This window comes from Aegilops tauschii, chromosome 3 (genome assembly GCF_002575655.3).
Source record: "Aegilops tauschii subsp. strangulata cultivar AL8/78 chromosome 3, Aet v6.0, whole genome shotgun sequence".
NCBI lineage: Eukaryota > Viridiplantae > Streptophyta > Magnoliopsida > Poales > Poaceae > Aegilops > Aegilops tauschii.
This window is the reverse complement of record NC_053037.3, coordinates 559,633,440-559,653,347: the sequence shown is the minus strand read 5'-3', so window position 1 is coordinate 559,653,347 and position 19,908 is coordinate 559,633,440.

The window sequence follows — 19,908 nt, the reverse complement described above, 5'->3', positions numbered from 1 at the left end:
AACCACAGGCTGCAGGTCCTCTATCCCAAGTTTATTGTAGTGAAGAGGAGCTCCAAGGTATCTAATGGGAAAACTCCCCAGCTTACAACCCATGATTTGGGCAAAAATATTAGCCCTATCAGGATCAATATTAATGGGAACCAGATCACATTTATGGAAGTTGATCCTCAAGCCAGAGATATCTTCAAAACAAGATAATAGCCACTTCAAGTTCTTAGCATGGTCTAAACTATTGCCTAAAAAGAGAAGAGTATCATCTGCATATTGCAGGCTGATTACTCCAGCAGGATTTGAGGGAGGAAAAAACCCCTCAATAAAGTTATTAGAAGATGCCTTGTCTAGTATTCTAGTGAAGACATCAGCTACAATATTGAACAGCAGGGGTGAGGCAGGGTCTCCCTGCCTTACACCCTTACCAGTCAAGAAAAAGTCACTATTCATGTCATTTAGCCTGACACCAACAGATCCATTGTTTAACAAAGACTTAATTTTATTGATCCAGCCAGGGCTAAAGCCCCTTGTGGACATCATATCTACTAGAAACTCTCTATTTACCATGTCATAAGCTTTCTCATAGTCCAGTTTGAAAATAAAACCAGACATTTTCCTAGCATGAACAGCATGAATTATTTCATGTGCAGCCACAATGCTTTCCACAATAAACATGCCTTTTATAAAGGCAGTTTGATTAGGTGAAATCAATTCATTGCAGATGGGACCAAACTTATGGGTGGCACACTTGGAAAAGATTTTAAAGCTGCAATTAGTCATTGCCAAGGGTCTAAACTTTTCAAGTTTGACAGCATCCACCTCCTTAGGAACTAGGGTAAGTAGGGAGAAGTTGAGTCTAAACAAATCTAGCTCACCTTTCTCCCGGTCTCTAAACAACGCAAACAAATCATTTTTAATAACATCCCAAAATTGCTGGTAAAACAAGAAAGGGAACCCATCAGGCCCAGGAGCCCCCTCAGCATAAGAGCCAAAGACTACCTCCTTAATTTCTTGCTCAGTAAAGGGGTGTTAAGAATATCATTTTGAGCATTAGTAACCTTACTATCATCTCCCCAAAAGTCATCTTCTAGGTGATGTTAATTTTATCTTGGTACCCAAATAACTTCTTATAAAATTTAACAGCAAACATGAATACCTTTGGGATCATTCATAGGACCATCTTCTCCTTCCAGCATCTGTACTTGCTTCTTTCTCCTTTTCTGGTTAGCAATGGCCTTGAAGTATCCAGTATTATGTTCTCCCTCCAGGATGTCCCTCTCTCTGGACCTCTGTCTGGCTTTGATCTCCTCCGTAGTCCAGATATCATTTAGCTCACCTGAAATAGATTTAATTTTGTTCCTGGAGTTAGGGGAAAGATGTTGGGATTCTGCAATAATATCCAGACAATTATATTCAGCAATTAGAGCTTGCTTCTGTCTATTTTGAGCAGCCTCATAATTGATGCACCACCCTTTAATAGCATTTCTAGTAATCCTAATCTTGAACTGCCAAATATCAATGGCTTTAACTAAATGGCACTCAGTATTCCAAGCTTTGATCACCACTTCCCTGAAGCCCTCTACCTCAAGACACCATTTCTCAAACCTGAACATTTTGTTTTTAGGGATCTTAATGGCACAGGTATCAACCACCAGGGGGGTGTGATCGCTAGCCACTCTAGGTAGAGCTTTCACCTGTATATTAGGATGTAAGCTCTCCCACTCCACAATGATGAAGACCCTATCTAAAGTGGCCATAATCACAGAGTCCTGGTTGTTACCCCAAGTAAATTTCCTCCCTGAGTTCTTGTGTTCAACAAGACCAAATTTATTAATCCAGTCATTAAAGAGATCTGCCCAATGCTGATTTATCTCACCAGTATTTTTGTCACAGGCCTCTCTAACTAGATTAAAATCCCCACCTATCATAGTAGGGCCATCCCACAAAGCAAAAACCCTATGCAGTTCTTGAATAAAATCTAATTTAAAAGCATCATAAGCAGACCCATAGACAGAGATTAGTCTCCAAATGCTGTTGTCATTTTTATTTCTCAGCATAAGGGCAACACTATAGATGTGAACATCACAACTTATAATTTCGAACACATCATATTTCACACCCACCAACACCCCTCCAGCAGTATTCACCGATGGAAGCCAGTTCCACACAAATTCAAGGCCAACATCTATGGCCTCTAGCTGGGAATTGGTAAACTTTTCTTTTTTTGATTCAGAAAGGCAGATAAAATCAGGGTGATGTGCTCTAATGAGCTCCTGCACCCTAGTGCTTTTGGAGGATCCATTTAGTCCTCTGACATTCCAAAATACACCTTTCATGATTAAATTTTTAACCTCCTCCTACTTTTACTCTTCCTATGGGAAGTCACCTCAACCCATGGCACATCTGAGGTGTCATGCACATTATTCTGTGCATCATTCTCATTATTATCTCTGCCAGTGGGATCAGGGTCAACACAATTAAACTCCTCTCCTGTTATATTAATATCAGGAGAGAGAAAAATCTCTGAGTTATTATCCTAGAGCTTAGCTAACATGTCTAGCTCAATATGTTTAATTATCTCAACATTTTGAGCAGCTGTCAGGTAGTCATCTCACATATTAATACCAGAAGATTTAGCAATATTAATTAAGAGCTCATTATCTAAGCAGGTAAAAGAATTAGGATGCCCTTTATTACCTTTTGGAATCTCCAAGTTTCTCTTCTGCTTTAATTCTTGGGCCTTGGTCAGAGCAGGTTTCCCATCTCTTTTGATTATGTCACTCATTCTGGTGGCTTCTATAGGCCCCCATTTCATAGCAATTTTGTTACTTATCAGACCAACAGCCCTGTCCTGGTTTTGATTTACCACAGCTTCAAAGCTAGGTAGCAACTTTTCTCCAACATCATCTCTAGTTCTCTTCTGAACCACTTCCAAATAGCTTTTGGTCAGTGGAGCTCTCTGATTTTTTGATCCTGTAGTAATCTCAACAGTAGCCCCAAGAGTTTTGTAGCTATTTGATTTGGATCCTCTAGGAGCAGCAGAGGGTCTTGGAGTATTATTTTTCCCAGACTTTTCCATCTCAGTTTCCATTTCTTCTCTCAGTAGATCATCATCGATGTTGACATTGGTGTCCTCAATCTTGTTACTAGGAGGGTCATATGGATTGTCAGAGTTGGAGCTCTCTTCAGCATCTTTTTCCACTGCAAACCTCAACAAAAACAGCTCATGTTGAATCTCCACCACTCTATCAGTAGGTATTTTGCTGGGGTCTCTGACTACAACTTGAATCCTCACTTTCTCATAAAAGCTTCTGAATATCATGTGCCAATCAACATTCACCAGGACCCCTAAAATGGTGGCCACTTGAGCTATCACACTCCAGCTTATCCACTTTGGGGGCAATCCTTCCATTACTATCCAAGTTTCTGTCAAGGAGTCATATTCTGGCATTTCTCCTCCCCATTTCATGAAAGATATAGTTGCTTTCTTTTTTTCAGATTCATAGATGGGTACTCAGCAAGCTCAGCAATTCTTTTATTTGGGGGGAACCTCACCAGGAATTTGTTTTCATCATATGGTCTTATCTGCCATGGCCAGTTGGTTTTCCACATCTCAGTGAAACATTGCCCAGGCTCTTCTCCTGTGATATTCCCTTCCTCCACAACCACTAAGCCTACATTTCCAAAATTAAGCCAATTGTTATCACTAGCATCTCCAGCTTCAACATAGAAGAACCCCAGCCCTGTGTTAGCACTCCCCCAATAGTGTGCAGCAGGGTATGGCTTATACCAGGTGGGGCACACATCCATATGATGGCCAGCAGTTTTACAAATGAAACAGATCCTGGGCAGAGAGCACATCCCCACAAAGTGTCCAGGCAGTCCACAGTTATAGCATATGGCTCCAATGAACTTTGGATCAACATTATAAGATGCACTCCCCTCCACATCACTGTTGCTCTGAGTCTGATCAGCATTGTTGATCCCAGCCCCCCCTTTGGGATTTTTCTTCTTGTTGTTTTTGCTGGATCCAGAGGGTATGGCTGGGACATTGCCACCAGACGAGCTCCCAGAGTTGAAAGGTATCTGCTGTTGGTATGGCATCATGCCTGGCTACAAAGGGAACTAATATGGGATTTGTTGTTGTTGCATAGGCCACTGACTCACCCCCTGGAATTGAGCATATCCTCCTGGGGGGAATCCTGCATACATCTATAGCCCTGCGGAAACATAGGATTCGGTTGAGGCAGAGGAACGATCGGTGGCCTGGAACATAGAGATGGGAGGCATCTTGGGCGCAGGAGGACGAGCAGTCTGGTGTTGTGTCTCCCCTCCTCCTGATGATTTAGGGTTAGCAGACCCACCACGCCCTGTCTAGTTCCTCCCCCTCCCTGCTGCATATCTCCCTCCTCCTCGAGAACCCTCTCTTCCAGCTCCGGCCATTCTTTTGACCACAGCAGCAAATGGAATTCTCCCGTGCTCTCTAGCCCAACAATCTCTAGAGTAACTGAACTGCTTCAGAAGGGGCAGGTGATCAGCCGCTCCAACCGGATGGCAATCTTTGGCCGAGAACTCACCACGCTGAAACAGATCTTTCCTAACCCACACTAGCGAGCCAGGAGGAGCCCCGTGGCGGCGGCGGAGATGAACCCTAGCTTGGGAAACAGCCCGGGCCTTGCTCTCTCTTATAGGATCTGCAGGAAGCGTCTTCCGCTTGGGTGTTTCCCCTTTTCAAGTGCCAGCCAACCAGCGTTCGCCAAGTGTCTCTAGCTCGGGCCTCACATCCACCCCACACCTGACAAGCAGGGCCCTCCGCGCAGCGACAGGGCGTCCCCCCTGCTTTTTCCTCGCCGGAGAAGAAGTAACCAACGCCGGCGGCGACGTCGTCCTCTGATTCGCACGCTTGCTTGCCAGTTGGATCGGAGAGCCAGGAGGTGTGGATTGGAAATTGTGGGTAGAAATCTCCTCCCGCACCCTCACCCCCGCTTGGGACTCCGCGCTCAATCTCGACCGGCCGCCGTCGACGAGGAGGCGCGCTGCGGAGATGCACCTGATGGTATCACCCCCAGCATGCACTCCCACCACCGCGCCCTCCAAGGATCCACTGACTTCGCCTCTGCCAGTGCCCACACCACAAACGTAGCTGGCGGGGATTGGCGAAAGTCGGGCATCCTTGCCCTCTCCTCCATTGTAGCCTCGTCGTGGATCACTTTCGCCAGGATCTGCTGCTCCAGATCCGCCCTCCTCCGACAGGTATCCGCATGTTGCAGCGCCATAGATCTCGTGCTCGGGTCTGTTGCCGTCGTCGCCGCCCGATCTGCCGCCTTCCACTCCTGAACTCGCCAGATCCACGACGTGGTGGCGTCGCGAATCCTTATCGCCCGCTCCCTCCAACCCCGAGCCCCAGTCACCATGAGCACTCCCTGCGGAACTGGTGAGATCAATCTCAAAATCTCCGGGAAGGCTTCGTGCATAGGGCGAGGCAACTGGGGAGGGGAAGAGGGTGCGGTCGCGCTCGGCGCCCGCGGTCCTCGTTGTCGAGGAGGCATGTCGAGTGGCTGGCGCGGCGAGGTCTGCGGTGGATCTGGCAGTCGGAAGTGGGAAACTCCATCTACCAACCAATTTGGTTGCGTAAGACATAGTCGGCAAACCTATATCTACCGTCCATGAAGTAATGGAAGCTATACAGAAAAAACAAAGTTTGTTTTGCTTTTCCGCGAGGTACAACCCCGGGCCAAATTAGTACATATACCCCAAGCCCCAAACACATGGCATGGAACCAGCGTCCCATTTTTAACTATGGTTTACCATAGGTTTATAAAGCCATGTGCTGGCAATGCTCATGTAGTCAGTGTCACGCATATGCATATATGAATACTACCACGCAGGCAAAAGACTTAACCGAGATACCCAGTTGCTCTAATACGTGCTTATGGTGGTTTTGTGTTGGCTGGAGGCTCATTATTCTACTGTATAAAGAAAATACAACAAAAGATTAGAAAAGCGAGCACATATATATTAACCAATTTAAAAGAGCAGAGTATTTGTAAAGTATTAGAGTTTAGTATAAATCAATATACACCAAATGTGTTCCCTTGGCTTTGTAGCCGCACAGAGTAGGTTTCCTCTTTTCCTAGTCCAAGTAGGAGAAGATGGAAGGAGAGGGAGAGGGAGAGGGAAAGAGGGGTCGCGCCCCCCTCCCCTAGTCCTATTCGGACTCCCCTTGGGGGGGGCACCTCCTGGCTGCTGCCCTCTCTCTCCCCTAAGGCCCATTACTTTCCTGGGGGGGTCCGGTAACCCCTCCGGCACTCCGGTTTTATCCGAAACCAACCCGAACACGTCCGGTGTCCGAATAACATGGTCCAATATATCAATCTTTATGTCTCGACCATTTCGAGACTCCTCGTCACGTCCGCTCATCCAGGACTCCGAACAACCTTCAGTCATCAAATCACAAAAACTCATAATAGAAATCGTCATCGAACGTTAAGCGTGCGGACCCTACGGGTTCCAGAACTATGTAGACATGACCGAGACACATCTCCGGTCAATAACCAATAGCGGAACCTGGATGCTCATATTGGCTCCTACATATTCTACGAAGATCTTTATCGGTCAAACCGCACAACATACGTTGTTCCCTTTGTCATCGGTATGTTACTTGCCTGAGATTCGATCGTCGGTATCATCATACCTAGTTCAATCTTACTACCGGCAAGTCTCTTTACTCATTCCATAATGCATCATCCCGCAACTAACTCATTAGTCACATTGCTTGCAAGGCTTATAGTGATGTGCATTACCGAGAGGGCCCAGAGATGCCTCTCCGACAATCGGAGTGACAAATCCTAATCTCGATCTATGCCAACTCAACAAACACCATCGGAGACACCTATAAAGCATCTTTATAATCACTCAGTTATGTTGTGACGTTTGATAGCACATTAAGTGTTCCTCCGGTATTCGGGAGTTGCATAATCTCATAGTCATATGAAGATGTATAAGTCATGAAGAAAGCAATAGCAATAAACTAAACGATCATAGTGCTAAGCTAACGGATGGGTCTTGTCCATCACATCATTCTCTAATGATGTGACCCCGTTCATCAAATGACAACTCATGTCTATGGCTAGGAAACTTAACCATCTTTGATTAACGAGCTAGTCTAGTAGAGGCATACTAGGGACACTCTGTTTGTCTATGTATTCACACATGTACTAAGTTTCCGGTTAATACAATTCTAGCATGAATAATAAACATTTATCATGATATAAGGAAATATAAATAAAAACTTTATTATTGCCTCTAGGGCATATTTCCTTCACCGACCAATATCATCAGCGGGCTCATCTGATGCCTCTTCTTCAGCTTCTTCCCCCATTGTCGGCTCAGCTTCTTCCCCCATTGTAGTACCATCGTATCCAGGGAACCCATTGCCAGGATAGCTGTCATCATCCTCTTCATCTTAATTCTCTTCCATTAGAACCCCTCTTTCTCCGCGCTTGGTCCAACAGTTATAGCCGGACATGAAACCGGACGTAAACAGGTGGACGTGAATGGTTCTTGAGTTAGAGTAATTGTGATCATTCTTACAGACAGCACATGGACAACACATAAAACCATCCGGCCGCTTGTTTGCCTCAGCCGCAAGCAGAAAAGTATGCACACCATTAATGAACTGGAAGAGCATCGGTCATCGTACATCCATTGCCGGCTCATCTTCATTACACAACACCGAAAAGACCAAATTAATACAAGTTCATACATAAATTTCATACACACTTATTCTCATAAAACAACATACAAACTCTCTAGCTAAAGCATTTAAATGCAACAACAAATGCGATCAAGATCACAACTAAGGTAACAATTGATCCAACATCATAATGATACCAAGCCTCATTATCAATGGCATATTTTCTAATCTTTCTAATCTTCAAGCGCATTGCATCCATCTTGATCTTGTGATCATCGACGACATCGGCAACATACAACTCCAGTTTCATCTTCTCTTCTTCAATTCTTTTCAAATTTTCTTTCAAATACTCGTTTTCTTTTTCAACTAAATTTAACTTCTGGACAAGAGGGTCAGTTGCAATTTCCGGTTCACATACCTTCTAGATAAAAATATCTATGTCAACTTGATGGGCATAATTGTCATATACACGAGATGCAACAAATAGTTATAAAAGAGAATATACCACATCTGAATCATAAACCGGACAAGCGCCGACGGGGACGGATATCAAAACCATGTCACTATGTATAACAAACAACATACGTGTAAGAAAATTATACAAGTAACTATCTAAATCACACAAACATGATAAGAACAAGAGGCTCACCAAGGTGGTGCTCGCGACGGGACGGTGCGGGTGATCGGCAGTGGTCAGGACGGGGACGGGAAGGCACTAAGTAAGCCAGACCTACATATGCAAACTAAGAAGTTAATTTGAGCTCAAATTAAATATAAATCAAATAAACTACCACATATAATTACTCCCAAACTAAAACCCACAAATCACTATACTTATAGAGCATTGCAAGAGCTAATCTAGAAATGAGAGATGAAAGGACAAAGTTGCTAACCTTTGTGAACATTTGGATGGATGGGGTGCCTTCAAATCTTGATGAATTTTGGCAAAAATGGAGGTGAGCTCGAGCAAGAGGGGAAGAAAGCAGAGAGGAAGGGGGGAAACAGAGAGCTTCGGCTCAGGCTGGACGAAGCACTATATATCGATCTCTTTAGTCTCGGTTGGTTAAGTTCTACCTCTAGTCCCAGTTTGTGACACGAACCGGGACTAAATGTGCTCGTGAGGGCCCAAGCCTGCCACCACTCCTTTAGTCCCGGTTTGTGACACGAACCGGGACTAGAGGCGCGCCACGAACCGGGACTAATGATGCCCGCCCCCTAGAGTTGGAACCGGGACTAATGGTCACATTAGTACCAGGCCGTTATTAAACCGGGACTAATGGGGCTCACGTAAAGTCGTTTTTCTACTAGTGATGTGACACATCACCACCGAGAGTGCCTACATCATCTGAGATTGCTTATACCACGCCGAAGCAAACCAACCTGACTGGCAAAGTTGAGTTTAAATATGTTAGTCTCCCTTTATGATGGATGTCTTACTATCATAATGAAATTTATGATAACAAGATTTCAATGTTTAAAACAATGTACAATTTTTCATTTGAGAAACTGACAGGGAATCTCTTTTGCACCAAATCAAGACAAGTGAAACTAGATGAGCATGTCAGATAACCAAATCATGCGCAAAAGTACTATCAACAACTTTTTTGGTTTTTCAATTATTCTATTACCGAACTCAACTTGCAAGTCACATTTGATATACCCTAGAAGTTCCTGCGAACATGGTTGCCTAATATATACTAGAAACCACTATTAGAATTTTTGTTTATATGTAAAATTTAGAAATATCCACCATGTTATTCAACAATACCAAAAGATATATGAACAAACACATAGATATGGAAATATATGTGTATACACTAAATAATTTAAGCAATATTAGAAAATTAATTTGAAGATTTTTTAACAAGAGATTTTTTCGTAATCATACAATTTAAATTTTGTAGAACCAAAATTTTCAATGATACACATTATGATTGTGTAATAATGAATGATATAACTATTATTTATAAAAACATTCTTATTTGACTGAGTAATAGAAAAATTTATTAATTAAAGATATAATATTGTACACTTAGTTTAAAACAAATATAAAAGTTTAGCATAAAAAATAATTATTATATGGAGCTCTTGGTATGGCTAGTAACTAATCAATCCAACTTTAGTTTGTTTCTACGACAACAACTGTCAATATGTTTTAAAAAATCATTCCTTTTAAAGCAGGAGATAAATTGATTTACTGACAATTATTAACTAAATATTTTTATAAAAAAATTATATGTTGGTGATATTATTTTGTTTAAATACTATATTTATAAAGAACGATGTGTAGGGTTAATATTAAAATCTAAGAAGTATCATGTGATGTAATATGAAAATTATAGATACATACACACGAATATCAAAACTGATATACAAGCAAAACTTATGTATGCTTAGGTAGTGGTCCAGCAATAGTTAAATGTGACAGAAGTGCTATGAGAGAGGATTTCTGACATAGGTGGAGGTGGTACACATATAAGAATTGTCTCCGGTTGTTGATAGTGAAATAAGTTTTTTAATTATTGGTGATATGGATAAAAAAACTGAATCCTTATTTTGTGTGAAGCAAAACTGTAACTTGAGTTGAAACAGATATTTTAACGTCGATATGTTTTAGGAAATCATGATTTGTAAAGCAAAGGATGACCTACGGATAATGCAAATAAAAAAATATTATTACAAAAAATTTTGAAGTGAATATTATTATAAAAAAAGATTATGTTCGTGATATTATTTTGTTTAAGGACTGTATTATAGAGAACAATGAGTTGTGTTAATATTTAAATCTAAGAAGTGTCATGTGACAGAACGTGAAAATTATGGATACGTAGATATAAATATCAAAATTGATATCTAAACAAAACTTATGTATATGCTTAGGTAGTGGTCCAACAGTAGGTAGAATGTTGGTACGAGTTTCTAAGTTGGATTGTGTGTCAAATGAGGAAAACAACATCTCAGGTAATTGAAATTAGGCAAATTTTTGTAAACATGATGAAATAAACAAAGACGATTGAAAGAATGTTGGATGTACATTTTGTTCAATCAATAAGCAAACACATAATTATGCAATACCTGCAATGAACTACGTAGCAATTAAATCAGACATCTGATCAACAAGATTCAAATAACTATTTGAAACTTGTCGTTCTTTCTCTGCAGCCATGTCGAAAAAGGAGAGAGAAGGAGTGGTTCTTTGGAATGTTGTCTTTTTTGCACAAGCCTCTGCGGTCGTTGCAAACTGGGCACTAGAAAAGTACTAACAGGCAATTTAGTACAGAAAATAGTTGGATATGATTTGGACGAGATTAAGAAGTATACATCATGATTTACCATGACAGCATTGGGGTTGGCTGCAGGGCCATCCATGGCCATGTGCCAAGTGTGCGACCGCACAGGGCCCTGAATTTTTAGGGGCCCCCAATTTGACCAATCTCTCTAGGTATTTTTCTAATTGGGCTTTTCCTTCTGCAGCCCACTACGCACGGTTTAGTCGAATCAAGCTCTATCCGTTCGCTTCGTTTCCTATTCGTGTGGTCCAGCTGCCTGCTAATCGCTACTGCGCCCGCCGCCACGCTCGTCGGCTAAACGCCCACAAGGCTGCAGGCGGCGCGCCGCACGCCCCACGGCAGCGCCAATACGGCTCAATCCTGAGGAGGGTCAGACGCATCACCATCTTTCCAGTGGAAAATCAATTCATCATCTCCTTTAGGTACGTCCAAACAATAAGCCAACCCTAAACCTTATTTAATCTAGGCTATTTTCTCTACTGAATAATTATGTTGATGATAATTACATAAGTGCATCACTTAATTTTGCTCCCTTTTTCTTTTCTGTCCGTGTGCATCAATTCATCATTTGTGTAAGCCATGTCTTCCACAAATCAGATTAGAAAATAGTGAACCATCGTGACACGATGCATTTGCACAGTAGTTGCGTGGCGCCAAACAGTCAACATCACCACCGCACGAGAGCATCACTGATTAGTCCATCACTCTAACAGGTGCGCCTAAGCCCTGTATTATATTAGTGATTGTAATCTATGTTCAAACATTATATTAGTGATTGTCAATATTTATCTTAGCAAGCACTATATTGACTAATTATATTGTCTCCACTCATCTTGGTAAGCACTAAAATAATTAAATCTTCTCATCAGTTCATCTTGGCGAATACCATGAATAACTATAATTTATTTTGTTATTTTCATCGTTTATCAACCGGTTGGCCTTTCTTTAGCGCAAGACCTTGGAATGCAACATCTCCAAGTTGCTTCAGGCTACAAGCAGGTGGTACATCATATTCATCAAAGAGCTGGAGGGGACTATGGCATTATCATTAGAGTGATCTTAGAAACTTCTCTTTCTTTTACCCCTTGTAATTTCTCTTTTGAACCTCGAGCCTCTAATTATGAAGCTCATAGGCAAGCTAGGTACAGTGTTTCTCTCCCTTTTGGGAGTCATCTGTGGTTGGGAATTCCACATGACCCAATTTGTAATTCCTGCAAACATTTTAGCTAATTAATAAAGGCCTAGCAAACTTTCCAAAAAAAAAGGAGCTATCCATAGGAGAGCTCAGAGCACTTTTATATGGGATAGACCATGAAATCATCACACACAGTTCCGTTTTTGTGAACCTTCTACGAGAGCTCCTTGGGAGCGGCTATGTCTCGCTAGCGGATTCTATTTCCCGTGCAGGTCGGCGAATAACGACAAAACACATACCCCTGCCCACGGGAATGGGTCGGACCGTTAGGAGGTTTCTATGTTTTCATGTTTGTATTTTTCCCCATTTTTATATTTTCATTTTCTGCCTTTTTCAAATCCAGAAACTTCCCTCAATTGGTGATTTTTTTATAAAATCATAAAAATAAACCAAATCATTATTGTTTTGAAAATCACAAAACAAATCATGATTTATTTTGTTATTTTCATCGTTTATCAACCGGTTGGCTTGTTGCTCTAGGGGCGCGCATATTTCCAAGTGTTGTATGGAATAATATGTTTATAAGGTTATATAATGAAGTGTGAGTATGTAATAGTTATGTAGTTATAAGAAAATTTTAAATTTTAGGGCCCATTTTTTCATTTCGCACCGGGGCCACAAATTTCTGGAGACGGGCCTGATGATCTCCTAGCTAGCCCTGATTGATCGATCGACCGATCTATTCTATTGAACGAGGCGAGGAGACGTCCCCTCGATCGCCAGGATTTTATAGAGGATACGGGAGTCGTCTTGTGTTGTGGATCGGAAATCGTTGTTGCCGAGAAATAAACTGCATGACCGGGACTTCTCCGACGAACACTAGGCTGACGTCTTTTTATTTTTTTGAGCTAGGCTCGGACGTCTTCGTGCGGCGGCCGCTGACTCTGAGTGCCTAACGGGCTGCACACGAGTGGCTAGCGATGTTTTTCCTTTCTAAACGGGCCGCAAACATGAGTGGCTAGTGACTCTTTTTCCTTTCTAAACGGGCCGCAGGCAGACTAGGCATGGGAGAAAAGCCAAGGTAAAAAGCGAAAAAAGCCAGGGTAAGAGCATCTGCAGCCGGGCGTCCCAACCCGCTTCATACGCTCGGACGGGCCGCCCAGTCATGAAATTTCAACCCAGAAGGACGCCTGACTCGACAGGCTGTCCCCACCGCAAGTTGCACCAAATTGACCTACCGGATTCATTTGCTCTGTTCTCTCTTCTTCATCCTCCTCGACGTCCGTCTCGCCGGTCCGCCGCCGCGCGCGCCCCGTAGCAGTTCCTAGCCTCTGCGCCGGCACCTCCAACATAGCAGTCGTCTCTCTTGTCCTTGTCGTCGGGGTCGTGTTTGCCGGCTCGGACCCCCACCACGGTACGTCCGGAAACTCTCTGGCTCCGCTTTGCACTCTATGTGTTCGATACATTGTTTGACCGGATTTTTTTGTGTTTTTGAAGGAAAACGATGAATTCTGATGCTTCGTCCGACGAGGAGTATGGGCCAACAGAGCTTGATCAAACGATTCAAGAAGAGTTCTTCGATTCCTCGGATTCAGACAAATAATTGGACACGATCATGCTCATGAGCATGCAAGACGAAATGGGCCGACGGGTGGAGCATATTCTCAACTTCAAGGGCTCAATCAAAGGGAGAAGAGTGATACATCGGGATTGGGTGTCTGGGGCACGGCTATTGCAGAAGGATTACTTTGCCCCGAACCCAACCTTTTCGGATGGTCGATCCATGGTTTCATCGCTGCTTCCGCATGCGGAAACCATTGTTTTTGCACATTGTGGAGTGAGTGGAGGCACATGATGACTACTTCAAGCTCAAGAGGGATTGTTGCGGCCCACTTTCTTTCTCTGCTAAGCAGAAGTGCATGGCTGCTTTGAGGATGCTTGCACTTGGTACTGCTGAAGGAAATATTATTTATTTCCTTATATCATGATAAATGTTTATTATTCATGCTAGAATTGTATTAACCGGAAACATGATACATGTGTGAATACATAGACAAACAGAGTGTCACTAGTATGCCTCTACTTGACTAGCTCATTGATCAAAGATGTTTATGTTTCCTAGCCATGGACAAAGAGTTGTCATTTGATTAACGGGATCACATCATTAGGAGAATGATGTGATTGACTTGACCCATTCCGTTAGCTTAGCACTTGATCGTTTAGTATGTTGCTATTGCTTTCTTCATGACTTATACATGTTCCTATGACTATGAGATTATGCAACTCCCGTTTACCGGAGGAACACTTTGTGTGCTACCAAACGTCACAACGTAAATGGGTGATTATAAAGGTGCTCTACAGGTGTCTCCGAAGGTACTTGTTGGGTTGGCGTATTTCGAGATTAGGATGTGTCACTCCGATTGTCGGAGAGGTATCTCTGGGCCCACTCGGTAATGCACATCACTATAAGCCTTGCAAGCATTGCAGCTAATGAGTTAGTTGCGGATGATGTATTACGGAACGAGTAAAGAGACTTGCCGGTAACGAGATTGAACTAGGTATTGAGATACCGACGATCGAATCTCGGGCAAGTAACATACCGATGACAAAGGGAACAACGTATGTTGTTATGTGGTTTGACTGATAAAGATCTTCGTAGAATATATGGGAGCCAATATGAGCATCCAGGTTCCGCTATTGGTTATTGACCGGAGATGTGTCTCGGTCATTCTGCATAGTTCTCGAACCCGTAGGGTCCGCACGCTTAAAGTTCGATGACGGTTATATTATGAGTTTATATGTTTTGATGTACCGAAGATAGTTCGGAGTCCCGTATGTGATCACGTACATAACGAGGAGTCTTGAAATGGTCGAGACTTGAAGATTGATATATTGGACGACTATATTCGGACACCGGAATGGTTCCGGGGGTTATCGTATATATACCGGAGTACCGGGGGGTTACCGGAACCCCCCCGGAGGTTATTGGGCCTCATGGGCCGAAGTGGTGGAAGAGGAGAGGCGGCCAAGGGGCAGCCGCGCCCCCCCCCCCCCCACGTACGAATTGGACAAGGAGGGGGGCGGCGCCCCCCCCCCTTTCCTTTCCCCCTCTCTCTCCTTCCCTCTCCTCTCCTACTCCAACATGGAAGGGGGGAGTCCTACTCCTGCTGGGAGTAGGACTCCTCATGGGGCGCGCCAAGGGTGGCCGGCCCCCTCCCCCTCCTCCACTCCTTTATATACGGGGAGGGAGGCACCCCCTAGAGACACAACAATTGATCCCTTGGATCTCTCAGCCGTGTGCGGTGCCCCCCTCCACCATAATCCACCTCGATAATATCGTAGCGGTGCTTAGGCGAAGCCCTGCGTTGGTAGAACATCATCATCGTCACCACACCGTCGTGCTGACGGAACTCTCCCTCAAAGCTCGGCTGGATCGGAGTTCGAGGGACGTCATCGAGTTGAACGTGTGCTGAACTCGGAGGTGCCGTGCGTTCGGTACTTGATCGGTCGGATCGTGAAGACGTACGACTACATCAACCGCATTGTGCTAATGCTTCCGCTTTCGGTCTACGAGGGTACGTGGACACACTCTCCCCTCTCGTTGCTATGCATCACCATGATCTTGCGTGTGCGTAGGAAAATTTTGAAATTACTACGTTCCCCAACAGTGGCATCCGAGCCTGGTTTTATGCGTTGATGTTATATGCACGAGTAGAACACAAGTGAGTTGTGGGCGATACAAGTCATACTGCTTACCAGCATGTCACACTTTGGTTCGGCGGTATTGTTGGATGAAGCGGCCCGAACCGACATTATGCGTACGCTTACGCGAGACTGGTTTTACCGCCGTGCTTTGCACACAGGTGACTAGCGGGTGTCAGTTTCTCCAACTTTAGTTGAACCGAGTGTGGCTACGCCCGGTCCTTGAGAAGGTTAAAACAACACTAACTTGACGATCTATCGTTGTGGTTTTGATGCGTAGGTAAGGACGGTTCTTGCTTAGCCCGTAGCAGCCACGTTAAAATTTGCAACAACAAAGTGGAGGACGTATAACTTGTTTTTGCAGGGCATGTTGTGATGTGATATGGTCAAGGCATGATGCTATATTTTATTGTATGAGATGATCATGTTTTGTAACCGAGTTATTGGCAACTGGCAGGAGCCATATGGTTGTCGCTTTATTGTATGCAATGCAATCGCCCTGTAATTGCTTTACTTTATCACTAAGCGGTAGCGATAGTCGTAGAAGCAATAGTTGGCGAGACGACAACGATGCTACGATGGAGATCAACGTGTCGCGCCGGTGACGATGGTGATCATGACAGTGCTTCGGAGATGGAGATCACAAGCACAAGATGATGATGGCCATATCATATCACTTATATTGATTGCATGTGATGTTTATCTTTTATGCATCTTATTTTGCTTTGATTGACGGTAGCATTATAAGATGATCTCTCACTAAATTTCAAGATAAAAGTGTTCTCCCTGAGTATGCACCGTTGCCAAAGTTCGTCATGCCCAGACACCACGTGATGATCGGGTGTGATAAGCTCTACGTCCATCTACAACGGGTGCAAGCCAGTTTTGCACACGCAGAATACTCGGGTTAAACTTGACGAGCCTAGCATATGCAGATATGACCTCGGAACACTGAAACCGAAAGGTCGAGCGTGAATCATATACTAGATATGATCAACATAGTGATGTTCACCATTGAAAACTACTCCATTTCACGTGATGATCGGTTATGGTTTAGTTGATTTTGATCACCTGATCACTTAGATGATTAGAGGGATGTCTATCTAAGTGGGAGTTCTTAAGTAATATGATTAACTGAACTTAAATTTATCATGAACTTAGTACGTGATAGTATTTTGCATGTCTATGTTTGTTGTAGATAGATGGCTCGTGCTGTTGTTCCGTTGAATTTTAATGCGTTCCTTGAGAAAGCAAAGTTGAAAGATGATGGTAGCAATTACACGGACTGGGTCCGTAACTTGAGGATTATCCTCATTGCTGCACAGAAGAATTACGTCCTGGAAGCACCGCTAGGTGCCAAACCTGCTGCAGGAGCAACACCAGATGTTATGAACGTCTGGCAGAACAAAGCTGATGACTACTCGGTAGTTCAGTGTGCCATGCTTTACGGCTTAGAACCGGGACTTCAACGACGTTTTGAACGTCATGGAGCATATGAGATGTTCCAGGAGTTGAAGTTAATATTTTAAGCAAATGCCCGGATTGAGAGATATGAAGTCTCCAATAAGTTCTATAGTTGCAAGATGGAGGAGAATAGTTATGTCAGTGAGCATATACTCATAATGTCTGGGTATAACAATCACTTGATTCAACTGGGAGTTAATCTTCCGGATGATAGCGTCATTGACAGAATCCTTCAATCACTGCCACCAAGCTACAAAAGCTTCGTGATGAACTATAACATCCAAGGGATGGATAAGACAATTCCCGAGCTCTTCGCAATGCTAAAGGCTGCGGAGGTAGAAATCAAGAAGGAGCATCAAGTGTTGATGGTTAATAAGACCACCAGTTTCAAGAAAAAGGGCAAAGGGAAGAAGAATGGGAACTTCAAGAAGAACAGCAAACAAGTTGCTGCTCAAGAGAAGAAACCCAAGTCTGGATCTAAGCCTGAGACTGAGTGCTTCTACTGCAAGCAGCCTGGTCACTAGAAGCGGAAATGCCCCAAGTATTTGGCGGATAAGAAGGATGGCAAGGTGAACAAAGGTATATGTGATATACATGTTATTGATGTGTACCTTACCAGAGCTCGTAGTAGCACCTGGGTATTTGATACTAGTTCTGTTGCTAATATTTGCAACTTGAAACAGGGACTACGGATTGAGCGAACACTGGCTAAGGACGAGGTGATGATGCGCATGGGAAATGGTTCCAAAGTCGATGTGATCGCCGTCGGCACGCTACCTCTACATCTACCTTCGGGATTAGTTTTAGACCTAAATAATTGTTATTTGGTGCCAGCGTTGAGCATGAACATTATATCTAGATCTTGTTTGATGCGAGAAGGTTATTCATTTAAATCTGAGAATAATGGTTGTTCTATTTATATGAGTAATATCTTTTACGGTCATGCACCCTTGTAGAGTGGTCTATTTTTTATGAATCTCGATAGTAGTGATACACATATTCATAATGTTGAAGCCAAAAGATGCAGAGTTGATAACGATAGTGCAACTTATTTGTGGCACTGTCGTTTGGGTCATATTGGTGTAAAGCGCATGAAGAAACTCCATACTTGGAATCACTTGATTATGAATCACTTGGTACTTGCGAACCATGCCTCATGGGCAAGATGACTAAAACGCCGTTCTCCGGAACTATGGAGCGAGCAACTGATTTGTTGGAGATCATACATACTGATGTATGTGGTCCAATGAATATTGAGGCTCGCGGCGGGTATCGTTATTTTCTCACATTCACAAAAGATTTAAGCAAATATGGGTATATCTACTTAATGAAGCATAAGTCTGAAACATTTGAAAAGTTCAGAGAATTTAAGAGTGAAGTTGAAAATCATCGTAACAAGAAAATAAAGTTTCTACGATCTGATCGTGGAGGAGAATATTTGAGTTACGAGTTTGGTCTACATTTGAAACAATGCGGAATAGTTTGACAACTCACGCCACCTGGAACACCACAGCATAATGGTGTGTCCGAACGTCGTAATCGTACTTCACTAGATATGGTGCAATCTATGATGTCTCTTACTGATTTACCGCTATCGTTTTGGGGTTATGCTTTAGAGACGGCCGCATTCACGTTAAATAGGGCACCATCAAAATCCGTTGAGACGACGCCTTATGAACTATGGTTTGGCAAGAAACCAAAGTTGTCGTTTCTTAAAGTTTGGGGTTGCGATGCTTATGTGAAAAAACTTCAACCTGATAAGCTCGAACCCAAATCGGAGAAATGTGTCTTCATAGGATACCCAAAGGAAACTGTTGGGTACACCTTCTATCACAGATCCGAAGGCAAGACATTCGTTGCCAAGAATGGATCCTTTCTAGAGAAGGAATTTCTCTCGAAAGAAGTGACTGGGAGGAAAGTAGAACTTGATGAGGTAACAGTACCTGCTCCCTTATTGGAAGGAAGTTCATCGCAGAAACCGGTTCCTGTGACGTCTACACCAATTAGTGAGGAAGTTAATGATGATGATCATGAAACTTCAGATCAAGTTGTTACTGAACCTCGTAGGTCAACCAGAGTAAGATCCGCACCAGAGTGGTACGGAAATCCTGTTCTGGAGGTTATGTTACTAGACCATGACGAACCTACGAACTATGAAGAAGCGATGGTGAGCCCAGATTCCGCAAAATGGCTTGAGGCCATGAAATCTGAGATGGGATCCATGTATGAGAACAAAGTGTGGACTTTGGTTGACTTGCCCGATGATCGGCAAGCCATCGAGAATAAATGGATCTTCAAGAAGAAGACTGACGCTGACGGTAATGTTACTGTCTATAAAGCTCGACTTGTTGCAAAAGGTTTTTGACAAGTTCAAGGGATTGACTACGATGAGACCTTCTCACCCGTAGCGATGCTTAAGTCTGTCCGAATCATGTTAGCAATTGCCGCATTTTATGATTATGAAATTTGGCAAATGGATGTCAAAACTGCATTCCTGAATGGATTTCTAGAAGAAGAGTTGTATATGATGCAACCGGAAGGTTTTGTCGATCCAAAGGGAGCTAACAAAGTGTGCAAGCTCTAGCGATCCATTTATGGACTGGTGCAAGCCTCTCGGAGTTGGAATAAAC